The sequence below is a fragment of the Aquarana catesbeiana genome, linkage group LG04 (genome assembly GCF_042186555.1).
Source record: "Aquarana catesbeiana isolate 2022-GZ linkage group LG04, ASM4218655v1, whole genome shotgun sequence".
Lineage (NCBI taxonomy): Eukaryota > Metazoa > Chordata > Amphibia > Anura > Ranidae > Aquarana > Aquarana catesbeiana.
The window spans coordinates 261,777,001-261,792,198 of record NC_133327.1 but is presented as its reverse complement, the minus strand read 5'-3'; the positions used below and the strand labels follow the sequence as shown (position 1 = coordinate 261,792,198).

Here is a 15,198-nt window from a genome sequence, read left to right as displayed (position 1 = left end):
GTAAAATAGAGACAACTTAACTTTAGCTTCTGTTATAGGAATATCAAGCGGATGCCTCCTCCCCCTACTGCCATCCAAGACTACTTTTGGTCTTATATATGATATCTAGTCTCTGACCAATATGGGTACTCCAAAAGTGAGGCACAGGAAAAGTCAAGCTTTCAAAATAAAATCAACAGTCTATTTCATTGGATCTCGTAATAATTTTCACTAGTTATATTCAGTGAAAATGATTGATAGTTGAATTTTTATAATGAACTCAGTATAAATTGCCCAGGTTTGTGGCACGTGTCCTTTAAACATTAAACATTAAGTGATCGTTTAAGTAGCCTCAATAGATGACTATTCAATGTCTATGAATCCCCCAGAGACATCTCTAACATTGAGGAAAATACCACCCAGGAAGGTCATAAATCCCTTTCTATTTGCTGTGGTCTTCTTGCTGATAATTCAGCACTGAGTGTCTGCAGTATCTCTTACCATCCAGCCCCCCCCCATTATGAGCTAGTTTTAGGAATGCCTATCACTGCTCCCTCTTTCATAGGCCCGAATATGCACATTCAATCTAAAATTGAGGTATATTACGAAATCTTATATAGGGCATATCATTTGCAACTGCCTAGTGCCTGCACATCTGTAGCTTAAAGGAGAATTTCAGCCAAAGCTTGCTTGGCTGGGCTTCTCCTATGGATCACAGGAGTGTAGTTTTGCACTCCTGTGACCCATTTTCAGCAGAGAGCGGGCTGAAGTCTGCTCTCTGCTGACATCATGGATATCAGTCCAGGCACTGTGGTCATCACGAAAATAAACTCTGGATCTACCTGGTGCCTGAGATGGCCGCTCCCTGCCCCTACACAACTCAGCACTCCAGTGAGCGTGGAGGAGCAAAGCAGAAAGTCAGCAGCTCTCTGTTCTGGGATCTGTGAGAACCGAGCCATCGGCGATGTTCGATCGCTCGGTTCTCAGCGTAGATGCACCGATGCTGCATCCACCTAGGTAAGTATGATGGAGAAAATGGAGAAAAAGCCTCCAAACCCATACTTCTCTTTTAAGGGTGACCATACATGGCTACATCTTTCTGGGTAAAAGGTCACTGTTCATTTCCTCTTGAAAGGAACAACAAGCATTGCAACAATGTCACGTGCCCTAAGGCACATTATCAAAGCGCTCACAGTGGATTACCAATGGTAAAGTCCATGTGTCCACAAATATAAAGCTGAAGTGGCAATAAAATGGTGGCAGGGGATCCACAGATGACTAGTACAGCTTTAACACCTGTGTTTTAGCTTTAATGGGCTGACATTGAGCAAAGGGACAAAGAGACGGTGCAACTAAATACGTATGCCCACCCACACCCTCTTGTGGCACAAATCCTCACAGCTTGCCAGAAGGGTACTCCACACATGCTGTCAGTTGCATGGTTATCCGGTGGCATGGCATATCATCATCCAGCTCAGTGGTCCCCACTCCATGTTGCTGCTTAGTGGATCTCTATCTTACCCTTGGAGCTGTTCTCTGTGTAAATCAGATAGTGTTGTTTCAATAAATGTATGATGCTCCCTACTGATCGAGCACCTTGGTTGTTTTTTTCCAAACATTTTGTTTGATGAATCAGGAAGAATATTGTAGTGCAGGGGTGGGCAACCTTTCAGAGGTTGAGATCTATCTGGACAACATGGAGGAAATCAAAGATCCCCAGGGGTGGGTGGGGTACTAGGCAGTGCCCTTTAAAAATATATATATATCAAGCTCCCAATAAAAAGATAGCATGAAGGACACAGAGTGTGTCACGGTAGTGTATTCTCCCCTCCTTCACATCACCCTCCCACTGTAGTGTCCTCTGCCCCCCATAGCAGTGCCCTCTGCCCCCCTCCCCCCACAGCAGTGCTCTGTACCCCCCTTGCAATGCAGTGTCCTCTGCCTCCTGAACATCACCCTCCCGTAGTGTCTTCTGCCCCCCTCAGTAGTTTCCTGTACCCCAAATGCAGTGTCCTCTGCCCCCTTCAAATTACCCTGCCCACTATAGTGTCCTCTGCCCTCCATAGCAGCGTCCTCTGCCCCCTCCCCCCAGTAGTGTCCTATACCCCCAAAGTGTCCTCTAATCCTTTTCACATCACCCCCCACTGTAGTGTCCTCTACTCCTCCCATAGCAGTGCCTCCCCCCCTACAAAATGTCCATTGCCCCACTGCCCCCTGAAAGCAGTATCCTCTGCCTCCCTATCCCTCTAAGCAGTGTCCTCTGTCCATTTCTCATCGCAATCCCCCCCCCCCCACCTATTGTGTCTTCTGTCCCCTCCACATCATCCACCCCCCTCACATACACACAGTGCTGTGTAGCTAGCACTTTGTACCTGCCAGGAGATCAGGAGACAGCATAGTGCTGGGTGGAAGGCGGGATCTACCGAAATGAACTTTTCATAATAACACGCTGGTGATTGGTTTCTAGGACCACTTAGCAACCAATCACTGAGGCAGCTCCTGCCCCCACCCTCCATTCAGAACTATGCTGCCTCCTGCTCTGTGCTCTGCAGTGAACATGAGAGTGGCGGAGGCTGGGGGAAGGCAAAGCCCTGGTCACAATCCACCTGTTGGCTCCCTGTGGTTGACCGGTCAATTGTGATCGACGGCTTGCTCAACCACTGTTACAGTGGGTCCAGGAAATCCAAAGATGCACCTGAAACTGGGATGTTTCATCCAATGTCACTGCTGCTGTATATACCCTTTGGAACCCCCTTTGCTACCAACAGACACTTTAGCAAATAATGACACCTGTGGTGTGATATCTAAAAATGTCTGTTAACTAAATGATAAAGAACACCAATGTAATCTGCTGCTGGAAATAAATATTGCGATATATACTATAGATCAATGTTGCTTAACCTTCCTAATACTGTGTACCACTAAATTATTCTCGGTGTGGCATGCGCATGTAACTTGTCTGTATAATTTAGTTGTGTACATTTTTTATTGAACAACCCTTCATGTTTTAAGATACTAAAATTATGTTTTACATATGATTTATTTGGAAGAAGATACCGCTGGTCAATACTTTCTTCTATAGGTATCAAGAAGCAATTACAGTAAAACTTTGGATTGCGAGCATAATTCGTTCCGGGAAAATATGCTTGTAATCCAAAGCACTTGTATATCAAAGCAAATTTCCCCATAAGAAATAATGTAAACTCAAATGATTTGTTCCACAACCATTTACTGTATTCATAAGTCCTTCAGTTTAAAGTCCATATTAAAATCATATAGCAATGTGATAGGTTGTGTAACCATAAAATGTCCATCCACAAAGGCCAGCCTCCACAAGGGGGTTAGAAGCAAACTCCAGCAGGAGCTACAGAGTGTAAAAGAGAAGAGAGGCTCCTCTAAGTGTAGAAATATGGTTACATTTAATGAAGGTACCACATTTAGAAACTCACATGGTTGATTATTAAAAGACGCACATCTAAGTATGCAGGCATCCGGGGTGAAGCTGTCCACATAGACCATCCCCCACACCGCCGGCTCTCACCGCTGTTAGTCTGCAATTGTGACCGGGAAAATTACCCTGCAGTAGAGTTATTGAACTGCTTGTGGAGTGGGGCTTGGAAGGGATGATGTCAATGGCGGTGAAGAAAATGGTCTATGTGGACAGCTTTACCTCGGATGCCTGCATACTTAGATGTGCCCGTTTTAATCATCAACTATGTGAGTTGCTAAATGTTGTACCTTCCTTAAATGTAACCATATTGCTATACTTAGAAGCGCCTCTCTTCTCTTTTATACTCTATTGTGACATGACGCTACTTGTATATCATATATATTCCTTTTTTCTGCTTATGCTAATAGGGATGGAGACATGCGGTCTTTATGCGATGGATAGATTCAAAGCGGTAATTGACTGACTTACTATGTCAAGTTTCAACTGATCACATTATATCAGATAACAAGGCTTTTTTCTTTTTTAGTTTACATACCCCCTTTGGGGAAACATACACCAATGGGCTTTCTGTTTTGCTTCTATTGTATCCAACATTTACTGACTCACACACAGTGTGATGTTTGTTTGTTTTCTGATCCGGATCCGTGAGCCAATTGGCTCACTTCTATGTCCGGGAGCTGCGATGCGCACCGCGGGATCTCCCCTCTCCCCTTTGGAGTGGGTGGATACCTTTGCGCTGTGCATCGATGCCACGTCACACACGCCGTGCGTATAATGCTTTTGAGAGCGTCATCACGTTGGTGGTGTTTTTCCATCTACAGTCTTTGAGAGGGACCTCTGACACCCATGCCAATGACGCATTGTCTTGGCAACAGCGCTGTCCCCCCCTTTCGACACGTTCACGTAGCGTTAGGCGGGGTTTTGCGTGCGGACCTCTCTTAATGGCCCCATCTGTGGTGGACTGTCCACGCTGTCGGCTTTATTTTTATTGTTTGCATCAAATGGACATCCTGGCTACTTCAGGTCGAATATCAGGTAATCTAGGCAGCCAAATTCTTACATTTGCATTATTCCGTTCCTGTTCAAGTACAGATGCTCCTTTTGATAATCACATTATATATTCATTTATTTATTTATATTTTTTCATATATTTTTAAATTTTAGAAACCTTCCAAGACCTAAGTAGCCATCATCCACAACCCTTTTTTACATAAGCCACCAGTGTTTGGCGGCTCTCCTCAGATCATGGGGCCGTTTCTGCCAGGCTCACTTGTATTTTACCCTGCCACAGCTCCCGGACAAGACATCCCTTTGGGAGTCTCCGATTCTCGAAACTACATTTCCACATGGTGGTTGTGAGTACTGCTTACAGCAATTCTTTCAATACATCATATCCCTTGGCGTATTTTCCCCCTGAAGGCAGTGACTTAGACACTTTTCATTGTCTTTCTTTCAAATTAAAGACATTGCTGCTTCTGATGAGTGAATTAATACACTTCACGAAACGCGTAGAGTCTAGTATATGCAATGCTTCTATTGACTTTCTACCTTTATGTATTTTATATTTGTACGGACATGTGCAGTGGCATTACAAAGTTCAAGCGAATAGGAAGTTTCTCAGTGAATGTAACACAAGGGTCTACACACTGTAATGCAATTCATGTTCCTATTTGTATATATATGATTTTTGCTATTGTATCATGTATATTACTGTATGAATTTCTCTTATGATTTATATTAAATATACTGCTTTCTGCACCCATCGCTGTTGACTGCATGTCTCATATAAAGTCCCACCCCGTTCTTCCCCTCCTCTTGTGCCAAGAAACCGGGATGGAGGCATTTGCCTCATTTAAAGTCCCAAATATTCCTTTTTTCTACTTGTATATCAAGACATCGCTTATATATCAAGTCAAGAATTATTGAAAAATTTTGCTTGTCTTGCAAAACGCTCTCAAACCAAGTTACTCCACAAATCAAGGTTTTACTGTATAGTGTGAGTCTCACACTTTCACATCACATAGTGTGGACCAGAGACACAAATCTTCACGCAAATTAGGGAACTTGCTTAGATTGAAGGGCGTTCTACAAGTTCTGCACGCAAGTCAAATGCCCAGCCACTAAAGGTAGAATCCATCAATGTAACAAAAGAAAGATTTACGGACCTATCAGTAGGGAGCATGCAAAGAAGTGAGGAATACAAAGGGAATGGGGTGATATTGAGTTGGGAGCTTGTTCTCACATATATTGTACAGCTCCACTTGATCTACTGAAGCCAAACTCATGATTTAAGGCCAAGGGTTATGCAAGCTGTGAGAGTAAAGGCAGAAAAAGAGAACTAACAATAGGAGTCTTCAATCAGACAGACAGCAGTCTAGAGTATTGTGACAAATCAGCAGGGAGCAATTCACAAAGTCTTTTACTCCAAAAACATGGGAGCATGGTATGATATGCTGACATTGGTTGCACATGTAAGAAACTCATTGCTAACAATACCAGGATCACAATCATACATTTGTACAATCATAAGTCAAATTAAAAGTCTGGGGAATTACAGCACATTTTAGGGTAATTAAATAATAATTAATAATTAAATAATTAAATGCAAGTCATCACAGAAATGTATTAGAATGGTTCATGAATGTGTCACCCTGCCCCCATCTAGCTTCTTTCTTCCATATGCTGTTTAATCCTCAGGTTGCTGGAAAGGAAAATCTCCCACAGCAAGAATGACACAGCTGTCAATCATGTGAAAATGTTTACATCATTATCTAGGACCAAGAAAAACATTTAATTAGCAGCAACCTCTCTGGGCACAACCCTCAGCCAGTGTGATGAGATAGGACAGGAAACAGCAAATATTAACTCAACCAAAGGCCGCTGTGTTTATTCTAGGGCAGAGGACATTTCTCTGTTTTACTTACTTTGGAATGAAGCCTATTACAATTGATAAGATTCTCAACCAAACTACTGCAACATGCAAGGTTGAAATACTGTAGGTGTTCTTGGCAGTGCTCATAGTAATTATATATGTGAAGCCAAACACTGATATGGACTTTGAGATAAAGCAATTAACAGAAAATGACACTGAAACAGACATTTATCAATATCATTTTTTAGGTTTAAATCATTCATGTGGTATAATACAAAAAATAGTGCAGCGCTAGATTATAAATCAATATTAAATATCCGTGAATGAACCATAAGTATCAACGGTGGTGCAGAGTGCTTCATGCAAATCCAAAGTGCTCTTAAATCCGTGCTCCCCCTCTTGTCAGTCAAACCGCTCACCTTGTTAAAATGACCCCTGAACTAACAGGAAGGTCTAATAGGCGTTCACCACTCGAATGGTGGTCAGGGTAATGTCATGCACCAAGAAAACCAATCTTTCCAATAGTATCTGACACCATTAAAGCTGAACTGTGGGCAGAATAAAAAATTTCATATATAATGCAGTCTTTCAATTGCGTTAAAGTGTTACTAAACCCAGGACCCTGCTTTGACTATATCTGGTCCCCCACAGTACACATAACATTGAAATGCAATCGTTTTAGAAAAAATAAACTGCTAAATACCTTTTTTTATCAGCAGTATACAGGCTGTCCCCTAGTTACAAACATCCGACTTACAAATGACTCCTACTTACAAACGGAGGGAGACAACAGGAAGTGAGAGGAAATCTACCCCTAGGAAGGGAAATTCACTCCTGTAAGAGTTAATATGGGAAAAAGGTGTCTCCACTGATGCTTTATCACCAAGGCTTGTTTCCACAACAACCCAAATTTTTCAAAATCCAATTGTCATTGGGACAAAAAGTGAGGTGAAATCTTCTGAACAGGGGCACAGACAGCAAAACAAACGTTACAGGGGTGTTAACCCTTCCCTATGCTATACGAAAGGCTTAAAAATAGTTTTTTTGGCTGGATCTACACGTAAAGAATGTACCTGTTCCGACTTACAACCCGGGGACCACCTGTATAGCAGTCTTGTAACTTCTATGAGTGTCTGGTTAAAGCTTGGAGGAGGAGTTTTCATTCTCCCCTGATTGTCCTATGAGGCTGCATGACCCCTGACCCTGTGTCTGGACAGTGCTGATTGGCCCTGTGCTGATCACATGCACTCTCCCAAGAAAAAAAAAACTCTCTAGTAGGGATGAGCCGAACACCCCCCGGTTCGGTTCGCACCAGAACCCGCGAACGGACCGAAAGTTCGCACGAACGTTAGAACCCCATTGACGTCTATGGGACTCGAACGTTCGAAATCAAAAGTGCTCATTTTAAAGGCTAATTTGCATGGTATTGTCCTAAAAAGGGTTTGGGGACCCGGGTCCTACCCCAGGGGACATGTATCAATGCAAAAAAAACTTTTAAAAACGGCCGTTTTTTCGGGAGCAGTGATTTTAATGATGCTTAAAGTAAAAAAAAAAAAGTGAAATATTCCTTTAAATATCGTACCTGGGGGGTGTCTATAGTATGCCTGTAAAGTGACGCGTGTTTCCCATGTTTAGAACAGTCCCTGCACCAAATGTCATTTTTAAAGGAAAAAATCTCATTTAAAACTGCTTGCGGGTTTAATGTCATGTCTGGTCATGGCAATATGGATGAAAATCAGTGAGACAAACGGCATGGGTACCCCCCAGTCCATTACCAGGCCCTTTGGGTCTTGTATGGATATTAAGGGGAACCCCGCACCCAAATTAAAATAAGGAAAGGTGTGGGGCCACCAGGCCCTATATACTCTGAACAGCAGTGCAAACAAGACAGGGACTGTAGGTTTGTTGTTAAGTAGAATCTGTTTGTAATTTTGAACATTTTTAACGTGTTTAGCTCCAGCCAAAAAATCTTTTCTAAGCTTTTTGGAAAACATAGGGAAGGGTTATCACCCCTGTGACATTTGTTTTGCTGTCTTTCCTCCTCTTCAGAAGATTTCACCTCACTTTTTTGTCCCAATGAAAAATGTTTTTTGAAAATTTGGGTTTTTTTGTGGAACAAGGATTGGAAAGCATCAGTGGAAAGGAGAAATTGTTTTCCCATATTAACTCTTACAGGAGAGAATTTCCCTTCCTAGGGGTAGATTTCATCTCACTTCCTGTTGTCTCCTTCCGTTTGCAAGTAGGAGTCATTTGTAAGTTAGATGTTTGAAAGTAGGGTCCTGCCCTATATACTCAGCAGAAATTTGGGCCTTAGGTATTGCTGTGGCCACAACACTGTAAGCCCTCACAGGGCCCTGCTGTGAAATATTAGATCAAGAATTGTAATTACATGCCCCTGTTGAACAGGAGCTGAAAAATTAGGCCTTAGGCACTGGTGCTGGTGCCACAACACTGCAACCCCTCACAGACACTCTAGTTGGAACGCAGGAATGAGCCCTGCTGCAAAGTATTGCTTCAAAAATTGTAATTACACGCCCCTGTTAGACAGGGGCAGAAAAATTGGGCCTTAGGCACTGGTGCTGGTGCCACAACACTGCAACCCCTCACAGACACTCTAGTTGGAACGCAGGAACGAGCCCTGCTGCAAAGTATTGCTTCAAAAATTGTAATTACACGCCCCTGTTAGACAGGGGCAGAAAAATTGGGCCTTAGGCACTGGTGCTGGTGCCACAACACTGCAACCCCTCACAGACACTCTAGTTGGAACGCAGGAACGAGCCCTGCTGCAAAGTATTGCATCAAAAATTGTAATTACACGCCCCTGTTAGACAGGGGCAGAAAAATTGGGCCTTAGGCACTGGTGCTGGTGCCACAACACTGCAACCCCTCACAGACACTCTAGTTGGAATGCAGGAACGAGCCCTGCTGCAAAGTATTACATCAAAAATTGTAATTACACGCCCCTGTTAAACAGGGGCTGAAAAATTGGGCCTTAGGCACTGGTGGTGGCGCCCAGAACCAAAAATGTTCTTACAAGCTATCAGCGTGATGATTGAGGAGGAAGAGGATAATTACTCAGGGATAGTCACTCAGCATCAGCATAGGCAGTCTTTGAAGGGATCTGAGATTTCAAAAAAAATTATTCGGTTACATCAGCATCAGGTGCTTGGTAGCTGGTGGTGATCCAAGACTCATTCATTTTTATGAAGGTCAGCCGATCGACCGAGTCGGTGGACAGACGCACCCTGTGATCGGTTACCACGCCTCCAGCAGCACTGAATGTGCGTTCCGAAAGAACGCTGGATGCAGGACAGGCCAGTAGCTCAATTGCATACTGTGCAAGCTCTGGCCAGTGATCCATCCTCAAGACCCAGTAACCCAGAGGATTTTCGGTGGGAAAGGTGTCCAAGTCTGATCTTGCCCCTAGGTATTCCTGCACCATATAAAACAGACGCTGGCGATGGTTGCTGGAACCGATCATACCTTGGGGCTGCGGACCAAAAAATTGTCTGAACGCATCGGTCAGACGGCCACCTTCTCCACCGCTCCTTCTTTGACTGACCGAAGCCTCAGCAACACGTTGTCCAGAAACAGGAGTTTGTAACCTCCCAGTCTCTGGGAACGCGTTGCACAGACCTTTCTGCAAGGCCTCCCGAAGATGTTTCATCCTCTGCTCCCTCTGCGATGGCAAGATAAGGTCCGCAACCTTACCCTTGTAACGTGGATCAAGGAGGGTTGCCAGCCAGTATTGGTCCTTCTCCTTGATACCACGAATACGAGGATCCTTACGCAGGCTTTGCAGGATCAGGGAGGCCATGCAGCGTAGGTTTGCTGAGGCATTCGGTCCGGAGTCCTCTGGGTCACTAAGAACGACATGGTCCGCAGCCACCTCCTCCCAGCCACGTACAAGTCCATGTGTTTCTTGGGACTGATCCCTTAAAGACTGCTGCTGATGCTGAGTGCCAGGCTCCACCTCCATACTGACACAATCTTCCTCCTCCTCCTCTTCCTCCTCGTCCTCTTCCTGTGTGATCGGCGGGCACGCAGGAACACTGTCTGGATAAAGGGGGCCTTGAGAGCTAAGGAAGTCCTCCTCTTCCTGCCTCTGTTCTGCCTCAAGTGCCCTGTCCATTATTCCACGCAGCGTGTGCTCCAACAGGTGGACAAGGGGGACAGTGTCACTGATGCATGCACTGTCACTGCTCACCATCCTCGTGGCCTCCTCGAATGGTGACAGGACAGTGCATGCATCCCTGATCATGGCCCACTGGCGTGGGGAAAAAAAACCAAGCTCCCCTGACCCTGTCCTGGTGCCATAGTCGCACAGGTACTCATTGATGGCCCTCTGCTGCGTGTGCAGCCGCTGCAGCATGGCCAACGTTGAGTTCCACCTGGTGGGCATGTCACAGATTAGGCGGTTCTTGGGCAGGTTAAACTCCTTTTGGAGGTCCGTCAGCCGAGCACTGGCATTATATGACCGGCGGAAATGCACACAGACTTTCCTGGCCTGCCTCAGGACATCCTGTAAGCCCGGGTACCTGCCCAAGAACCGCTGCACCACCAAGTTAAGGACGTGAGCCAAACAGGGCACATGGGTCATTTGTCCCTGTCCGAGGGCAGAGAGGAGGTTGGTGCCATTGTCGCAAACCACCATTCCTGCCTTAAGTTGGCGTGGCGTCAACCACCTCTGAACCTGCCCCTGCAGAGCTGACAAAACCTCTGCCCCAGTGTGGCTCCTGTCCCCCAAGCACACCAGCTCAAGCACCGCATGGCATCTTTTGGCCTGCGTACTTGCGTAGCCCCTTGAACGCCTACGGAGCACCGCTGGTTCCGAGGAAGAGGCCATAGAGGAAGAAGAAGAGGAGGGGGTGGAGGAGAGAGGTGTGTCACAATCAGCATTTTGGAGGCGTGGTGGCGGAACAACCTCCAACACTACTGCACCTTGTCCTGCATCCTTCCCAGCTGCCAGCAGAGTCACCCAATGCGCCGTGAAACTTAGGTAACGTCCCTGTCCATGCCTGCTGGACCATGAGTCAGCGGTAATATGCACCTTACCGCTGACCGCCCTGTCCAGCGAGGCATGGACATTGCCTTCCACATGCCGGTAGAGAGCCGGAATCGCCTTCCGTGAGAAAAAGTGGCGTTTGGGTACCTGCCACTGAGGAACCGCACATTCCACAAACTCACGGAAGGGGGCAGAGTCTACCAACTGAAAAGGCAGCAGGTGAAGTGCTAGCAATTTTGCCAAGCTAGCATTCAACCGCTGGGCATGTGGATGGCTGGGAGCAAACTTCTTTCGGCGGTGCAGCAGCTGGGGCAGGGAAATTTGCCTGGTACAATCTGACGTCGGTGTACCAAAAGCAGATTGCCCACAAGTACTTGGCTGTGACACACCTAATTCTACACCTTCATTCCTCTCACTGCAGGTCTCAGAGAGGACTGAAGGTCTAGTGGGGTTGGAAATCTCAGCTGATGAGGAGCAAGGAGAGATCCTCTTTGTTCTTTGGTGTGGGTCTTTTAGATACGCTTGCCAACGAACTGCATGGCAGGTCAACATATGTCTGGTCAAGCATGTGGTACCCAAGCGGGAGATGTTTTGGCCACGCGAGATACGCTTGAGACATATGTTGCAAATAGCAGCGGTGCAATCTGATGCACTCGTCTCAAAAAAGGCCCACACCAAAGAACTTTTTGAATAACGCGCAGAGACTGCAGCGCCCTGCACATGTGGAGCTTTGGGGTGTGATGCAGTCAATGTGCTGCCCTTAGGCTGGCCCCTGGAGGGCATCCTGCCTCGTTGGTGATGTGCCGCCGCCTCCTCCTCCTCCTCCTCCTCCTCCTCCTCTCTCCTATCAGGCACCCACGTTGAGTCAGTGACCTCATCATCCCCTCCCTCCTCATCACTGGAGCAAACCTGGCAGTATGCTGCAGCAGGGGGAGCATGACTGCCAGATTGCTGTCCTTCTTGGGCACCCCCTCTGTCCGTGCTCATGTTACTGCCTTCATCGAGCTCAGTATCGTCATCAGAGCCTTCCAAACGCTGGGCATCCTCCTGGAGCATGTACCCAACACTGTGGTCAAACAGTTCGAGGGAATCCTCATGAGGACATGGTGGAGCTAGGGAAGGAGTCACTGATGACATTGAGCTGAGGGAAGAGGCCGCTGCTTTGCCAGACAAAGCACCCTGGGCATGGGTGAGAGAGGATGAGGAGGATGAGGACGGCTTGGTCATCCACTCGACCAAGTCTTCCGCATGTTGCGGCTCAACACGGCCAGCTGCCGAAAAAAAGGCCAAGCGTGTCCCATGGCCACGTGCTGATGAGGATGCACCGTCTCCACGACCAGCACTAGACACAGAGCCTGCTTGCCCTCTCTTATTGGCTTGTGACTGTCTGCCTCTCCTTCTTGGCCTTCCAGACATACTAATGGCCTGTAGCTGCACTAAGCTGGGATAGAACACCTGTAATTTTCTTCAAGTAGCTTTATATACTGTAACCAGACAAGCCTGCCTGTCAGTAGGAAGATAACAGGAACGGATCTAGCTGAACACTGTGAGCAGGACGCACTGTACTAAATGTAAATAGTCTAGCTGCCTGACCGTGGTACTAATAGGATCAAATAGAACACCTGTAATTTTCTTCAGGTAGCTTTATATACTGTAACCAGACAAGCCTGCCTGTCAGTAGGAAGATAACAGGAACGGATCTAGCTGTACACTGTGAGCAGGACGCACTGTACTAAATGTAAATAGTCTAGCTGCCTGACCGTGGTACTAATAGGATCAAATAGAACACCTGTAATTTTCTTCAGGTAGCTTTATATACTGTAACCAGACAAGCCTGCCTGTCAGTAGGAAGATAACAGGAACGGATCTAGCTGAACACTGTGAGCAGGACGCACTGTACTAAATGTAAATAGTCTAGCTGCCTGACCGTGGTACTAATAGGATCAAATAGAACACCTGTAATTTTCTTCAGGTAGCTTTATATACTGTAACCAGACAAGCCTGCCTGTCAGTAGGAAGATAACAGGAACGGATCTAGCTGAACACTGTGAGCAGGACGCACTGCACTAAATGTAAATAGCAGGAACGGATCTAGCTGAACACTGTGAGCAGGACGCACTGCACTAAATGTAAATAGCAGGAACGGATCTAGCTGAACACTGTGAGCAGGACGCACTGCACTAAATGTAAATAGCAGGAACGGATCTAGCTGAACACTGTGAGCAGGACGCACTGCACTAAATGTAAATAACAGGAACGGATCTAGCTGAACACTGTGAGCAGGACGCACTGCACTAAATGTAAATAGCAGGAACGGATCTAGCTGAACACTGTGAGCAGGACGCACTGCACTAAATGTAAATAGCAGGAACGGATCTAGCTGAACACTGTGAGCAGGACGCACTGCACTAAATGTAAATTGCAGGAACGGATCTAGCTGAACACTGTGAGCAGGACGCACTGCACTAAATGTAAATAGTCTAGAAGATAACAGGAACGGATCTAGCTGAACACTGTGAGCAGGACGCACTGCACTAAATGTAAATAGCAGGAACGGATCTAGCTGAACACTGTGAGCAGGACGCACTGCACTAAATGTAAATAGCAGGAACGGATCTAGCTGAACACTGTGAGCAGGACGCACTGCACTAAATGTAAATAGCAGGAACGGATCTAGCTGAACACTGTGAGCAGGACGCACTGCACTAAATGTAAATAACAGGAACGGATCTAGCTGAACACTGTGAGCAGGACGCACTGCACTAAATGTAAATAGCAGGAACGGATCTAGCTGAACACTGTGAGCAGGACGCACTGCACTAAATGTAAATAGCAGGAACGGATCTAGCTGAACACTGTGAGCAGGACGCACTGCACTAAATGTAAATTGCAGGAACGGATCTAGCTGAACACTGTGAGCAGGACGCACTGCACTAAATGTAAATAGTCTAGAAGATAACAGGAACGGATCTAGCTGAACACTGTGAGCAGGACGCACTGCACTAAATGTAAATAGCAGGAACGGATCTAGCTGAACACTGTGAGCAGGACGCACTGCATTAAATGTAAATAGTCTAGATAGAAGATAACAGGAACGGATCTAGCTAAACTGAATACAGTGTATATATATATATGCAACACCTGGGATGCATATATATACACAATACACTGTAAGTGCAGCTAACTGACTGACTGTTCTGCCTAATCTATCTAACTCAAATCAAATGACACTGTCTCTCTCTCTCTCTATCTCTCAGCACACCGGAACACACACTACACAGGGCCGCCGTGCAGGCGGCCTTATATAGTGTGGGGTGTGTACTAAATCCCCTGAGCCATAATTGGCCAAAGCCACCCTGGCTTTGGCCAATTACAGCTCTCTCTACTGACGGCGCTGTGATTGGCCAAGCATGCGGGTCATAGTGCATGCTTGGCCAATCATCAGCCAGCAATGCACTGCGATGCCGCAGTGAATTATGGGCCGTGACGCGCCACACGAATTTAGCGCGAACGGCCCATAACGTTCGCAATTCGGCGAACGATCGAACAGCCGATGTTCGAGTCGAACATGGGTTTGACTCGAACACGAAGCTCATCCCTACTCTCTAGCAACATACACCTAACTGAGCAAGTGCAGCTTGCCCCCAAGGCTCTGTTCTATCAGCTGATAGATTGGGGACAGTGGAAGAAGGTGAGGTTAAGAGAAGACAGGATCCCACAGCCTTTTTACACAATGCAGATGATTAACCCCTTAGGTTCTATGGTAAGTATAACAAGCATGCTTTACTGCATATACAGACTGATTTTACTGTTGTGGGTTTAGTAACACTTTAATACATTACTTTGTTTTTGTGAGTCCTCCCATAAGATATGGTTGATTTACTAAAGGCA

At 46.1% G+C, this 15,198-nt stretch overlaps 1 protein-coding gene across 3 annotated transcripts in view; it reads right to left on the bottom strand.

Moving 5' to 3' along the window:
* Positions 1 to 15,198, bottom strand: part of MASP1 (MBL associated serine protease 1) — a 179,072-nt gene that overhangs the window by 138,183 nt on the left and 25,691 nt on the right. The window lies entirely within an intron of this gene.